Raw genomic sequence first — 15,698 nt, 5'->3', positions numbered from 1 at the left:
ATATGCTTTCTTGCTAAATAAACTATTATGTATACAGAAAAATGAATTCTTTCCACTGAATGCTGATACACAACTAGGAGAAAAACGTCTTTCCATAAATATCAAATAAAATTTTCTTAGGTTCCAGCCCACTGTCTTCATGTACTGAGAGGATACCTAGTTTTCTTAGGGAAGTCAAGAACAAACAGCTTTAAGTTTAAGGTACACTTGGCTCAAGTTTCTGATAAAGACTAACACTAGAATCAGGATGGCCCAATGAGTAAAAACAAGAAAAATCAACATGTAAAACAAACAAACAAACAAACAAACAAACAAACGTGACTTAAACAAAGATACCTGCACTCCAGTCCCAGCTTTGCCACTGTCTTGCTTTGTGGGCCTGGGCCTGTACATTACAAATCAAAAGGCTGAAATGCCCTTCTCACCTTTTTGGGAAGATGAAAAGTTGAGTACCAATGTGGATCTGGGTGGAGCTGTATTAAAGTTCACTGTAGTAAATCAGTATCATTGAAATAATCAAGAGAGACAATCAACCCAATAGACAAGTCACAGAGGTATATTTTTATATATTAATTGGTGATTAATTGTCACTTTTTTGGTTGTTGCAGTTATTATTTCTTGACACTTGCTCTCTTCAAGCAACTAATCCATGAGGTACTGAAGAACAGGAAAAAAAGTGAAATTTTTGGCTTTGGGGATCTTCAAAGTTAAGGTCAAAATGTAAGGCAAAGTTTGGAGGAATTTTTAATCAGCTGGGGTTAGTTTCCCCAATTAGAGAGTCTAGACTGGGGGAGGTGTATGGCCTGGGGGAGGTGAGAGCATTAGAGGTTGGCCTGTTCCCTGGAAACCCTTCTGCTCTGTACAACTTGGCCTGAGGCCCAGGACCTGGAAGAAGCTGATAAACCTGAGAGAGTAGAGCCTGGTGCCACCATTCCTAAGCAGAGCTGGGAAAGCAGCATGGCTCAGGAACAGAAGAAATCTCATGATTGATGCCCAGGCAGGTGAACCTCCCTGGGTCCCCACACTCTTCAACGTGACATGAGGAGAAGTAGACCATTTTTCCATAATGCTTAGAGTGGTGTAAACGTGTCACAGAAAGCTGGAAGACCTCAAGAAGCTTGATGGTCAGTATGTGACCAGTATAGCAGGAAAATATGTGGACTGATAACCAAATATAAAGCTACCCAGAGCATCCACTGATGTCCTGGTACTTTGTCAGCATCCGAGAAACTTAGATGCAATCATGGCAGAAAGTCATAATTGGATGAAAATTAAATTTTGTCACCTGAGGGACTATGACCTTGATATGGAAATTAATTTCAGTTATAGATGAATAGAAATGATGCACTTATACATATGATTTTGTGGAACCCAATTAGTTTTCACAGAACAGCTGCATTAACATCCACCAAACTCCAGTGCAACACCAAGTGCTATTGCTGCCTTTTTTCTAGATATGTTCAGCTCAAAACCTTTTTTCTCTTTTTGATTTTCGTTTCTGAATTCTGATGAGTGGTATTTTGATAAGTAACTAACAGCTGCTCTCTGTATTAGTTGAAGAGTCTGGTTTGTATTAAATAACAAAGGTCACTTAGATACATACCTTATTGTTACCTGAGGCTACTGAACTGCTTCTTTTACACATTAACTTCTATTATGTTTCAACTCAGGAAAAAAAATGTGCCAAGAGTACAAGTTTTAGAACTGTGTGAATAATGACTTCTGTGTTTAAAACCAGCTCTTTTGTGAGTACTATGAACAACTGCCTTCAAAATGATTTGTCTCAGTTCATTTCCATATATTTGGTAAAACAACAATTTCCTGTTATTTTGAAGGTTTCTTTTCCCTGCTGGCAGACAGCTGTGGGGTAGGGTGCACTTGACAGACAGAGAATCTTATTTGCTCCACTCACCAACAAGGTGACTTCACTGAAGTCGTTTCTCTTCCCTGGGCATCAGTTGCCTTACCTTTAAAATGAGGGTTCGACCAAGTGTCTTTTAGGTCCTTATTGATGCAGAGGCGTCCTGGTTGTATAGGTGCTCATTCTCTGTGAGATGGTAACCAAAACACCCTGAGATCAGTAACTGGGACACAATTATGTAAAGCCCTAAACATATTTTTATAAATTAAGGATCAAGTCTCTACATCCCTGCCCACATTGGTGGTCCACAGCTCTACATTTAGTGGATAAACAGTGCAGTTTAGAAGCTCTATCTTTGTTACTAGGAAAAAGTAGAATTGGCTGTATATTATGGGGACAGGCAACTAACTCATAGGTTGAATAGCCAGTAAGAAACTAAACCTTTATCACCATCTCCAAATACTCCTTAATCTTCCTCAATTTCTTCAGTTTGGGTTCCCCCAGAAGCAGACCATAATACAAGGATTTGGTATAAGCAACTTATTTGGAGGTAAATCCCAGGAAGACTGATATGACAGTGGGGAAGTAACACAAAGAAAAGAAAGCTGCCCGGCCTGGCGTGGCTCAGCGGTTGAGCATCGACCTAAGATCCAGGCGATCGGGGTTCGATTCCCGGTCAGGGCACATGCCCGGGTTGCGGGCTCGATCAATGACTCTCTCATCATTGATGTTTCTATCTCTCTCTCTCCCTCTCCTTTCCTCTCTCTGAAATCAATAAAGATATATTTAAAAAAAGAAAAAAAAAAGAAAAAAAAAAGAAAAAGAAAGCTAACATAAGGGACTTGGTGCTGCCGCTGGGGACCTCTGGAAGACCGAGTAGAACCTACCCCAGAGTTGTCCCCCTCTGTTGGGATGAGAAAACTGGGGTACTCATGCACTAAATTTCTGTCCATCCCTGGTTAAAGGCATTAACTTCCCAAATAGTCTAGATAGACCAGACATGCTCTTGTGGTCACAGAAAGTCCTAGGACAGAGAGTTGCAAATGTTTATGTGAGTTAGTAGGTGGTGTATGGAAATGGGATTGGTGATACCAGAGGGATTTGGGTGGGGCACCGACACTATCTGCCACACTACCCTAATCCGGGCAATAAAACCCACAGAGATGCACATTGTGCCAAAGATTCCCCTTCTAGCCTCTAATTCCTCTTACTCTCATTCATTTTAGCTTCTAGAACATACTTCCATAGACATCAGTTGTACTGACTTTCCTCACTTCTGCGCAACTTTATTTCATGCCATTCATCAGCTTCAGTTCTATTAGCCAAGCCAGTCTGCACTTACAATTTCGCCTTCCATTCTTCGTTAAGCTATTTCTTCCACTTGAACTGTGCTCCTCAGGCATTTGCAACTAACCCATTTCCCTTCCTGGTACACAGAATTATTTACATAGAATATAACTAATGCTTAAAAAACAGTTTTAGATTGAATTACATAACATCTCAGAGTTTATCTCTGTCCAAAGGCCTTTCCTTCAGTAGTTTAAGTATTCCTTCAGTCAGTACACACTCAGTCCTTGTGTTCTACTCCTTTCCCTTTGCCTATCCAATGCTATTAATCTTTTTAGTGTAAACATCTTTAACTCAAGGAAGCCTTTTCTGAGCTCCCCGTGTTTAGGCTGGGTTTCCATGTAGCCTGCTCCAAGAGCATTTAATGCTTGTCCTTGTAGTGCTCTAACTTGTCCTTTCTGTTCACTTTCAGCCTTCCAGAATATACATCCATGGCCATGAGGCCAGGTACCATGGATGTCACTGCACTGCTAGAACGTGGCCCAATGACTGCCACAGAGTAGGCACTGAGTAAAATTTGCTGAATTAATGTATATGAATAAACTATGCCATTCTGGGATGATTAATGTTTTTAAAAATGATTTTACTTCTGAGTATTTTTTCATGAATTTATAAATATATTGAAAGTGGAAATTGTTTCTCTTGTATCCCCTCTAGAGTGCTATATGCAACGTACTTCATGCAGTAGGAGCTTCAAAATGTTTGTAACTAAATTAACTCAATAACTTCAAGGTCCCACATTGTGTGCTTTGGTAAGTGATAACTTAGACCACCAGAGGCATGCTGCTTTCTCTCAGGCGAAATACAGCAACAATTCAACTAGAGTAAATTAATTGCTGGAGAGGGGCTAAGTAATAAAATCAGGTTTCAAATAGAAAAACAATGAAGAAATATATCCTGTGTTTAGGGAGGATAATGAAGGTACTGAAAATAGATACTAATTCTAAATGTGTAGGGAATGCTTGGAAAGATAAAAATACTGGGATATGTGTGCCAGTTGGTCTTAATAAGACACATCAAGAAACACAAATTAGTTTAAAGAGCAAAAACAAGCACAAAATTTGCAGTCATTATCTTGAAGAAAAAAAAAGTAGATGATGGGAGCAAAGCAAACTAAATTTTAACAATACAAAACAAGTTAACCAGTTTATATCAATATGCTTTAAAATAGCAGAGTCACATTTGAGAAGACCTAGTGTTTAACAGAGTAATATTAATAATCATTATAGAAAGAAAACTACTCTAAAATGTGTTGTGCTTCCCTGGTAAAAATAAAAAATTAGATAGTAAACAGAATAGAAGAATATTATTATCTTTATATGTATATATTTTATCTGTTTATGGACTCAAATACATAATATATATGCAGGTATTTTCTAAACAGAGGCATAAAAATTTAAAAAATCTCAAATAAAAATCCCTTACTTGAGGCTGTTCTCTTTAGGTCCTAAGCCTCTTTTCCCCATATTTATCTCAACTAGGGTTGGAGGTTAGCACGCGCAATTATGATGTCTACCTTAGTAACAGATAATAAAATAAAATAAATATACCAATATATATTATAGCAAGCATAAGAGAAAATATGTGGGACTAAATTCTGAACACACTTAACCAAAGAGTGAAGAAATATAGTTTTAGGTTAGTATAATTTTTTTGACATAGGTGCAACTATCTGAATTTATTAATTGTTAGGTAAGTTGACTGACAAAAAGCTGTACTGAATGGTAATCATACTAAAGAAAGTTAAGATGCCATAAATGATTTGCCAAAGTATACAGAAAGGAATCAAAAGACTAAATTTATAATGTGAATCTTAAGTTCTTTCTGTGTTCCCTAAATAGGCACAGAAAACCCTCTCCTTGGGAAGGGTTAAATCCTTGAGAAATACTTCAAAGGGGGAACCACTAGCATATTTTAAAATGTGATCCTGGTTTTTCTTGTAGGCTGGGGATGTTGCTGGAAGACGCTAATATTAAAACAGTCTGCCTGGTTACACTGGCGATGGGAAAATACTTGGGTAAAGGAGGGCAGGTGCACAAGCGGTCAGGCACTTTTAATCTCCAGAGGTTAGGTGGTTGTGCTTTCTCTGACAGAGACACGTGGGTATTTCACATTGGTTTATTGATCGTGGAGTCTATAGATCTGAAACATATGGACAACTCACAAAGTTCCTAATACATTTTTATAATAACTCCATGTCTATTGATAGAGCTCACCCAAAGGGAGACACAGTCATTACTCCTATTTCCAGGCTTGTGGTCATTTTCTGGTGTAAATATATTCTAAGGAAAGAAATATAAGTAGACCTTTCACCTGTTTTTGGATAATGGCACCAAAATAACACATTCCTGATAAAGAAGAAAGACACTGTGGGTTCAGTGGTCAGAGCAGAAACTTTTGGTGGTCAGGTGACAAATGGAGTCTTGACCCAACTCCGTAACACCATAGGCACAGTGTGACCTGCAGACACATCCACACCCCTCCTCTCCCCCCTGCTCTATTTTCTGAGTATATCCTGGGAAAAGATATCCTAGGCAACTGGCTGGATAGTCACATTTGCTTCTTGACTCATGAATAAGAGTTATGAGAGGAAGGAACAAGATTGGAGTTCTTCACTGAGAGTAAACCAAAAGCAATAACACCTTCCTAAGGAATCCCAGAGATTAATGCTACCGTCAAGGACTGGAAAGATAGGGAGTGGTCATTTCTATTAGAGCTCCATTTAACTCTCCAATTAGGCTGATGGGGAAGACAGATGGGTCTTGGAGAATGAGAGTGGATTATCATAAGCTTAATTAGGTGATGCCTCCAAGTGCAGCTGCTGTTCCAGATGTTGTCTCCTTACTAACTCAAATCAATATAGCCCTTGGCAATCAGTCCAGGCTGCAATGCAATCAGCTCTATCAGGCAGCCCATATGACCCAGAAGATTCAATGAAGCTTAAACAGTTTGTGGCAGATTGGGGTGCATTATGGAGCCCCAATAGTAAATGTATAGCTAAGGCCTCATATATTGTTTTGAAATAAAAGCTATGGATTCTTCATCAAGTAACTACTTTTATTTTGAGAAAGGACTCAAATTGTTACTGGAACTTGAGATTAAATGCCTGATCTTGTGAACAGAGCTTTGCCTTATGAACTAGTCATTAGCTTATTCACCAAATCATAAAGTGAGGCATACCTAACAGTACTCCATCAAGTGGAATACATATATACAATAATGGATCCAAGTCAATCTTTAATGCACAAGTTAAATTGCACAAAGAAAATGTTCATCATTCCCAGGTGTGTCTTCCTGCTGCACTGCTACTCTATCTTAATATCACAGGAATGGACCCATGGAAGAGTTTCCCTGACTAGTTAATAGCTTGAGAAACCAGACATATATACAGATAGATGACACATAGATAGATAACTTGGTCTATAGATACTTATTCCTGATTTCCTGTGACCAAGCATTAGGTAGATCTGGATACCTTATTGTACCACTCAATTCAGTGGTGGTCCTAAAAGAAGGTACATTTTGTTTTTTAATTTGCCTGGGAGAAGTCAGGGATTGAGTTATGTTAAAACACAAACCATGGTAACTAATGACACCTCAATAAATGCAATAAAAAAATAGAACACAAACCATGGGTTGGAGGAAAATAGGTGAAGGTTCTCATCACAAGAAAAATAATGGTAACTATGGGAGATAAGTTATTGTGGTAATCATTTTGCAATATATACATGATTCAAATCATTACCTGAAACTAAAACAATGTTATATGTCAATTTTATCTCAATAAAACTGGAAAAAAGTGAGAAGAGGGCTGTAAAAAAAACAAAAAAAACCCCAATGGGTAGTGGTGAATGGTTTGAGCAGGTGGTTAGAAATTTGAATGTAACAAGACTATTTTGGTAGAAGTATGTAGATATACTACTTGGGATGGACTGAGTGTGGGGAAATATTAATATACAATTTAAATGCTCATTAAGACTCTCTTAAGAGTCAGAATAAGATGACTGACTTTTTGGATGTCAGTCAGCTTCCTCTTCTATTGTTCCCAGTGCTTGCTTAATGGTCTCATGAGTGATGTAGCAATGGTGGTAGTAATGAAATCTATTATTATGGTTAGAATGGTGGCCCCCCCAAAATATGTCCTTGTTCTAACCTCCAGGACCTGAGAATATGACCTTATTTGAGAAAGGGGCTTTGCAGATGTAAGTAAGTTAAGGATCTTGAGTTGAGATCACCCTTAATTTTCTGAGTGGGGGTTGAGTCCAGGGACAAGAGGAGACACAGACACAGAGCAGGCCACATGAAGATGGAGGCAGAGATTGGAGTTATGTGGCCATAAGCCAAAATACACCTGGAGTCCCCAGAAGCTGAGAGACAAGGAAAGATTCTCCCTTAGAGTCTTCAGAAGGAACAGGCCCTACTGACACCTTGATTTCTGATTTCTGGCCTCTGAAGAGTGAGAGATGGAATTTCCTTTGGTTTAAACCATCAAGTTTGTGGTAATTTGTTATGGTATCCACAGGAATTGAGACTTCTTTATATTAAGCTTATTTTACTATCACCATTACCGAGGGTTCAGTTTTCCAGCAGAATTAGTATATGCTGAGCAAAGAGGCTAGGACCTAGGTGAAAACTCCTAGTAGGTTGATTACTCTAGACTGTTTCTATCAAGTATTTGTTCCAAGTGGGGGGAAGAAAACACTCAAGATATTGCTTTGCTTTTCCCGATTACTATACTTCTGGAAGCACCGTTGATTGCAGACTTAACAAATGCCTTTTACTTCATCAGAATACTTTGTTCAACAAGTCTCTGGCTACACAATTGATTTTAGTGAATGAAATCAAGCAATGTGCTGCTGCTTATGGGATTATTGGTTTTGTCATAGAGCCAATCATCCTAAAGCATATCACTTGTAGAATAGTGAGACAGCCTGTGGAAGACTCCCATTTGGTCCCAGCCAGGAAATCCCCGTTGTGAAGTTAGAGTCCCTGCTCAGGAGATTAATATACAGAGCCATTTATCTCAAAGACAGGATAAATAAATCTGTGGAAGAAGGGTTGACAGAAGGTTTGGTTTTTCATAATGTACTCAAGAAAACTGTGCTAACTTCAAACACTTCTGGCTTAGAAGATTTAGTAAGCAAGAGATGAATGCATGCACTAGGCATCATGACAAGGGTTTGAGTTGGAACCCGAAACAGTCACTGGCCCCTTAGGTCCCTCACCATGAGTTAAGGACATTAAAAGAAGAGATGATGGTGCTGTCTGGGGTGATTAATTCTGACACCAAAAGAAAAATGGGTTTGCTATTTCACAATGGAGGCAGAAAGAAATATCGACAGAAAATCAGGGCTGTAAAGAATAATAGTGTATTGTTTTCTTTAACTTACTTGAGCTACTTATAATTTCTCTCATCAAAGAAATTTCTATATAATCTGGATCTTGTTTTATATTTCTACCAATTTAACAGCTGATTAATTGATGGATACTCAATTTAGTAAGTATTCATAAAATGGCTAACCTTAACAATGTTATGAGTTGTATGTGTGATAGTTATATGAAAGTATTTGAGAAGGGACTATGATTATGAATAAAGGCCTGAGGATAAGATTGCACAGATTAAGTATGAAACTCTGAAAAGGAGGTTTAGTGTCAGGTGGTAACACTGACCTAGGAAGGGACATAGGCAGATGCTGTGGAACATTTAGAGAATGTGAGAGCAGAGAGTTGGAAAAAAACAAGAATGAATTCTTCATTCAATTGGGAGGAAGAGATAAAGAATATTTTGAAAAATTCAGTCATAAAAATTTAGAATAAGGCTGTGTGTCCAGAAGGGAAAGTGAATGAACCATGGACTATTGTCAGGTCGGAGTTCAGGCAATTTGAGGAGCAACATTTTCCTGAAGCCAAGAGAAGGGTCTGATTTGTAGACACACACAAAAAAGACCTTGATTTGCCAGGTACTTGGATTTCTGAGCAAGATAAACCAAGTTGTGACCAAGGAATAAAAGTGAAAGTAAATTTTAAAAAAGATAATAAAGGTTGTGACTTGGGAAAAACTACATGTTGCTTTAAAATAAAAAAAGTAAACTGGGTCAAATGGGAAACCACAAATACAGTCTTCTTTTTCCTTTTGGAAGGGGTGTGCTCTCCTAGTATTCTTTTAAATAGTATACTTATTTTTGTTTTGTTTATTTCTTTCCTGCTTGGAAAAATCTAAAGATAGAAATAATTGCTAAATAGTCATTATAGAATTCCTTATTTGGTGGCATGTAGCTACAATGCAACTAGAGAAATGTCAGATTTTGTTTGTTTGAAAAATGATAACATTTGAAGTTTATTAAATATGAATATATAATTCTCTAAGGTGCAAATAATACAGTAGTATCCCTTCTACTTTCCATATAACCAATTTATATTCTTTTATCCTCAGGCTCATTTTTCTCCTTGGTAAGTGTATTTGTACTGCCTTGAAAAATGATTAGAATTGACTTAATGTTAATTTATTCCTGTAACACAGTTTTGATGTTCTGCTTTATTTCTTGAGCATGTACAAATATTTTTTCCATAGTTGAGAAATTTCCTATTTATATGGGATCTTTCTGATATATAGTTGTGTCCAGTTTTGTTATAGTCTAATAGAATTGTTTCTAATATTTCTTATAATCTCAGTAATCAGCACTCAGTAAAACTACTCAAATAGCAATAATCGATCTAAATGAGTATGTGAACTAAAAACTTACTCCCACTGTAACTGAAAAGTGGACTTGCACTATCTGTGTTTTTTGAGAGGGCTGATAAAGTTGATTTCAGACTTACAGTTTTCTGGGGAAAGCTAAGATCACCCAAAGGATTTCAAATATTACTGGGATTATGTAATATATGGCAGCTGGTGGGCTGAAGACAGAGCACCCCATTTTAATTAACTCTTACCTATTTCATTTCACTAATAAGTAGTAATTGTAAGTATTATTTTAATGAGATGAGGTGACAGTCACTCTAACATGTACCCATACCACACAACACACAATGGACCGATCACATATTAAAGTATAATTAAAAATAGAAGACAACATGAAATTAAACAGTAAACCTTCTTCTGACAGGCATGAACCAAAGCATCTTAATTTGAAAAATTCTCATCTGTGGTAAATTCCTCTAGGGAACGTGATTATACCACCTCCTTCTTTACTCAGTATCAATGTTTGCAAATCTTCTTTGTAAGGAAATACTTTCTTATATTTAACCTAAATCCCTGTGTGGCAGCTTAAGCCCACTACTTCCTCTTCTAAGCTTTAGTGAAGATGATATACAGCCGCCACTTCCAGATGGCCCTTAAAGGAAAAAAAAGACTTAAGGCTTATTTACATATAATCATCTCAGCTATCCCCTCTCTCTGTCCCCACTAAGAATAAAAAAGGACTGCATTGCCCGCTCTTACGTTCCTTGTTCCCTCGAAGGCTACACATTACCATTTCATTGTATCTTTGTAGTTAAATCTTTCCACCTGTCCCTGATTATTTCCTTATGACTAATTTCCAGAAGTTAAATTCCTGGGTCAAAAGGTAAGCACAATTGAAATATTTTTTTAATTCACATCGCCAACTTGCTCTTGGGATAGATTGCATTTACTCATGCATCTACTTGCTATGTAGGCAACAAAGTCTCCTTCTTCTCACTCTTGACAATGTTGTATGTTATCATTCTTTTTATCTTTGGCAATATGGTTTCATTATTTAATTTTCATTTATTTCCTTATCAATGATGTTGAATATTTTTTAATGCATGCTTTTATGTGTGTGTAAGAATTTTACTTTTCTATTCCTTTGCCCATTTTTACATTGGCATTTCTCTCATATGTAATAGTTTTTTATGGAAAAGAAATTCACCTTTGTTTGGCACCTGTTACTAATGTATTTCTCCCACTTGTTGCTTGCTATTTCATTCTATGTGTCATAATTACAACAAAAACGTTTTTAATTTTTATGCAGTAAAATTTATTAATCAGTAACTTGTGAGTCTTGCTAAGGAATCTTTTCCACCCCCAAATTATCTAAGTATTTACCTATATTTTCTTTCTTAAAACTTTAATAATTTCAGAGAAATAAGGAAAGTCATCACTCAGAAGGTGACATTTGAGTAAAGATCCGAGGAGATAAAGAGGGAGCCACATGCATATTCTGGGAAGAAGCATTTCAAGCAAAGTGAACCACAAAATGCAAGAACCTTGTAACTGGAACCTTTATGTATTGTTTGAGGGCCAGTAAAGATGTCAGAATGTTTGGGGCAGAATGATTGAAGGGTGAGAGAAATACAAGATGAAGTGAGGGAGAGAATATGGGTTAAATGACATAGGGCCTTCAAGGTCACTATGAATCCTTCACTCTGGGAGACTTAGGGAATTATTGGGGTTTTTAACCACAGAAGTCATGTGACTGACTTTTATTTTTAATAGGATTACTATTTGTTCTTTTATAGTTTAATTAGTTGACTTCAAAGTATTTATTAATCTTACGTTTTTCTAGACATACAGGCTTGTGGGGGTTTTTAGATACAATTTGTACAAAATGATTAAATTCTTATGTATACTTAGATTTATTATATAATTGGAACTTCCATTTTGCTCATTTTAATCTCTCAACTTTTTTGTATAAATACAATACTGTTTTATTTGTTGTATCTTAAAGAATATTCAAAATCTATTTGGGCATATTCCTTTTTATTATTCTCTCAAAATTTTCTTGCCTCTTTTTCAACATTTTTTTTCTCTCTATAAATTTTAATGTTGTGATCAAGTTTATAAAAATCCATTGGCTTTGGGTATTTGAATAAACAATATAGATTATCTTAAGCAAGAATTGAAAGCTGTACAATATTGTCTTTCAGTAATTTATACCTAATTAAAGTCTTTTAGTAAACTGTTGTAATTTACCACATCCAGGTCTTGTACATTTTGCATTATATCTTAACTTTCTTCTGTAATTCAAGATACTTTAATATTTATCTTAACCTGATTTCAGTATTAAAAAAACAACAACAGTTTTTTTTCCTAATTAACCATGTAAGCATGACATGTGATTTTCTCTTTCCTTTGCTGTTTGCACTTTATACTCACAGATACCTTGGTATTGGGGAAAGGCAAGGTCTTTGATTTTGGACAGGTCTGGATTTGAATCTTGGTTCTGCCACATATATTGCCTTAAAATATTTACTTTACCTATTTGAGCCTCAGTTTCCTCAATAGTATGATGATAATAATCCCTTATGGGGCTTTTATAGATATTATATTAGGTAAATTATGTAGGATACAACACAAAATAGACATTCAGTACATTTTTATTTCTTGACTTTTCTAGTGATTTTTATTTTTATCTTAGCCTTGTAGTCTATATTTATTCTTCACAGGGCTGATCCAATGCAGTATGAAAAGTAGGTAACATTTCTACCAGGTGCCCAAAGACTTTCGGGTTTCCACAGCCTTCATATTTAATTTCCCTCTGTTTCTTGGTCATACAAACTGGCTCTCTTTAAATCATTCTAAAATGTTCATAAATAATATCCTGAGAAATTTTCTTTTGTGACACAAGGCAACATCTAAAAAGAGGCATTCCAGTGGTTTCTATCATGTTACTTCATTGAAATAACTTTCTATTACCTCCAACTGGGAGGGTTGGGAACATTTCCCTCATTTCACCACTATAAAATAACAACCTTGTCCTTCTCATATTATCTGAGGTAGCACCCCTAGCAGTAAGATACAAGAATCAACCATTTGAATGAACAAAATATGCATTATAATAGAGTTAGGAAATTTGGGGTATAACTAACTATATACAGAATAGATAACTATCAATTTTCTTTAATTCAATTGATTTGACACAGCCAAAACTATCTTTCAGGCTATTCAATTTCAATTTTTTTCCAATTTATTTATTCTCCATAGTTGAACAAAAGCCTAGTCTTCTGTTCTTACTGTTTTACCTTTAAATCCTGCTATCAGGGTGAGCCAATCCTCTTTTGTTTGCAAAGTTGATGATTGGAGAAGCAAAGTCCTTTTTGTCTGGAAAATAAACCCACTCTACAAACTTTAGGTAGACAATGTCCTCTTCGTTGGACTTGACTTCTGATTTGGCAGCATCCTCTGGACGATGCGCATAGCTGTGCCCTTGAGGGGGTCTCTGGTGTGTTTCCCAGTCTACTCTCCTTGAATGAGCTTCATCTGTTTCTGTTTCAGTACCTGCCAGCAACCTGATGGCCTCAGCCTCTCCAATCTCATTGTGGTTCTCCTCTTGCTCTCTGTTATCATTTACTATAAAATGACTATACATGTCTTTGCATTGCCATCTATAGCACAGTCATTTCTTTAATTTCTGGAGACTAATTGCATCTCTTCATCTCTATACTTTTCCCCCATTATCACATTTTTCTCAAATTCTATTGGTCTAAATATGAACTTGGTGGAATGATATTAATCTTACATGGCCCATGTCATACAGGACCATGAGTGTGAATTCTTTTTAATCTATTCAATAGGATGTGGTTCCTTCCTCGTTCATAACCTTTAATTCCCTTTACCTCTACCCAGATATTTGTGGCATTCTTCCTTGTATTATCTTGAAGTACTTAGTGGTAACTATGTATAGTCACTATACTAAGTACGGAGAGTAAAGAAATGAACAAGACAGAACAGAGTAGCACAGTAAAGGATAGCAAAGTGGGCAGACAGGCATGTAAAATATATTAAAATTAAAAAAGCTTATTGAAACAAACATGGTTCAGGGGATATAATCATAAAGCAACTGTGATTATTTCCTGGAGTCCCTTAAAATGAGCTCTGGAGGGCTAGTCCCTCCCTTTCTCCTGGATCAAAATCAGGCAGAAACTCTGACTTTAAAAATTCACTCGTAGGCCAACAAAACCCTCTCTCAATGTAGTAATTAGAATGTCCCATCCCATAAAATGTAAAAACTACCCTCCACCTCCTCCTATGAATGGGATTTTATTTTCACTTCTGGGTCAGAGCTGCTGGAGGAGAAAAGTAGGAAGAAAGATAGGCTGGGGCAAAATGTTCCTTCCATGCCTGTTACTGCTGTGGGCCATAGAGTGCTGTTCTGTGGGCTGGGTGGATGCTTAATACCGGCACTTTCTATTACAGGTCCTCTTGTGGGTTCATCAGAGCTGCCCCCTCCTCCAGTTTATCACATGTCCCATCATCTCTTCCTTTGCTTGGACCAATAGCTGACGATTCCTATTTTTATTTGGGCTGGTCATTTTCTGTTCCTTCAGCTCTAGGAATTTGGTAATACTGCCAGATTCTCCCTGGTGAGGTCCCTTCCTACTTTGGATAATTTTCTAGGTCAGGACCTAAGATGACCCCAGATAATTGCTCTTTCATTCATTTGGCCACATCTGGTCCCATGAAAACTTTAATTAATGCATTGCGTGCTTCTTCTCCTCCATCTCCCTATCCTCACCCCCAATAATTTTGGGTCTACATACTGATCTCAATTCAGCAACAACTATTTCACTCTTCCTCAAAGGTATCTGCAAGCCCATCTCTTACACTTTATGTTTCTACGCAAGAATCAGGCACTAATCCACGGTAGGACACATTGCATAGGACACATTGCATCATTCAAGTTGTTCCTTTAAAACTGTCTTTTGACTTGAGACAGAAGATGAGCACCATAGCCTCCCCCTATAGCTCTCTCAAAAACTCTCCTTGCCCTCACTGGTTTTGCTCAGTGGTTAGAGTGTTGGCCCTTGGGCTGAAGGGTCCTAGGTTTGATTCTGACCAAGGGCATATGCCTCAGTTGCAGGCTCCATCCCCAGCCCCAGCCGGATGCATGCAGGAGGCAACAAATCAATGTGTCTCACTCACATCGATCTTTCTCTCTCTCTCTCTCGCTCTCCCTCCTTCCCTCTCTTCCACTCTCTCTGAAAGCAATGAAAAAAATATCCTTGGGTAAGGAATAAAAATAAAAAAAATCCCCTCAATCACTTTTCTCAACTCTTTCTATGTTTTTAAGGGTATGCTGTCATTTCTGGGGTTAAGCAATTAATTTTCTGCCATCCTTATTTTTTCAAATCTCACTTTGAAATGTAGCATCTGTTATTTTCATGCCTCAGTCAAAACAGAGATAGAGAATCTCATTTTAACATCCAGTTACATAATTATATTGTTGTTAAGAAGGAGTGCTTATTCCTTGGCTTCTCTTATTTCCAAGGTGGGGTATGACTTTAGCTGCTTTCTCCAGGAAGAGGCAGCACGTCTTTGCCCACTGCGACCCAAGGTGCTCTAGTGATATCAACACTGATTGGTAAAATTGGAGATAGCACATATCCTTTGTACCACATCCCATGTATTGGTGGGTCAGCTTACCCTGTCTTAACAGGTTCTAGACTCACTTTCCTCTTGGACAAACCTGTCCTAAAATCCTGCAGGGAGAGTCTTTTTCATCATAGCACTGGGATGTTAAACCATAATGGG

At 37.2% G+C, this 15,698-nt stretch overlaps 1 long non-coding RNA gene across 1 annotated transcript in view; it reads right to left on the bottom strand.

The window, feature by feature from the left end:
* Positions 1 to 1,493: 1,493 nt before the first annotated feature.
* Positions 1,494 to 15,698, bottom strand: part of LOC308552154 — a 41,373-nt gene continuing 27,168 nt past the window's right edge. The window contains exon 3 of the long non-coding RNA XR_013998109.1: positions 1,494 to 2,047. This is a non-coding gene — a long non-coding RNA (uncharacterized lncRNA). The remainder of the gene's footprint in view (positions 2,048 to 15,698) is intronic.

Source organism: Miniopterus schreibersii, assembly GCF_964146895.1.
Source record: "Miniopterus schreibersii genome assembly, chromosome: 2".
NCBI classification, from domain to species: domain Eukaryota; kingdom Metazoa; phylum Chordata; class Mammalia; order Chiroptera; family Miniopteridae; genus Miniopterus; species Miniopterus schreibersii.
This window is presented reverse-complemented; position numbering and strand designations above follow the sequence as displayed.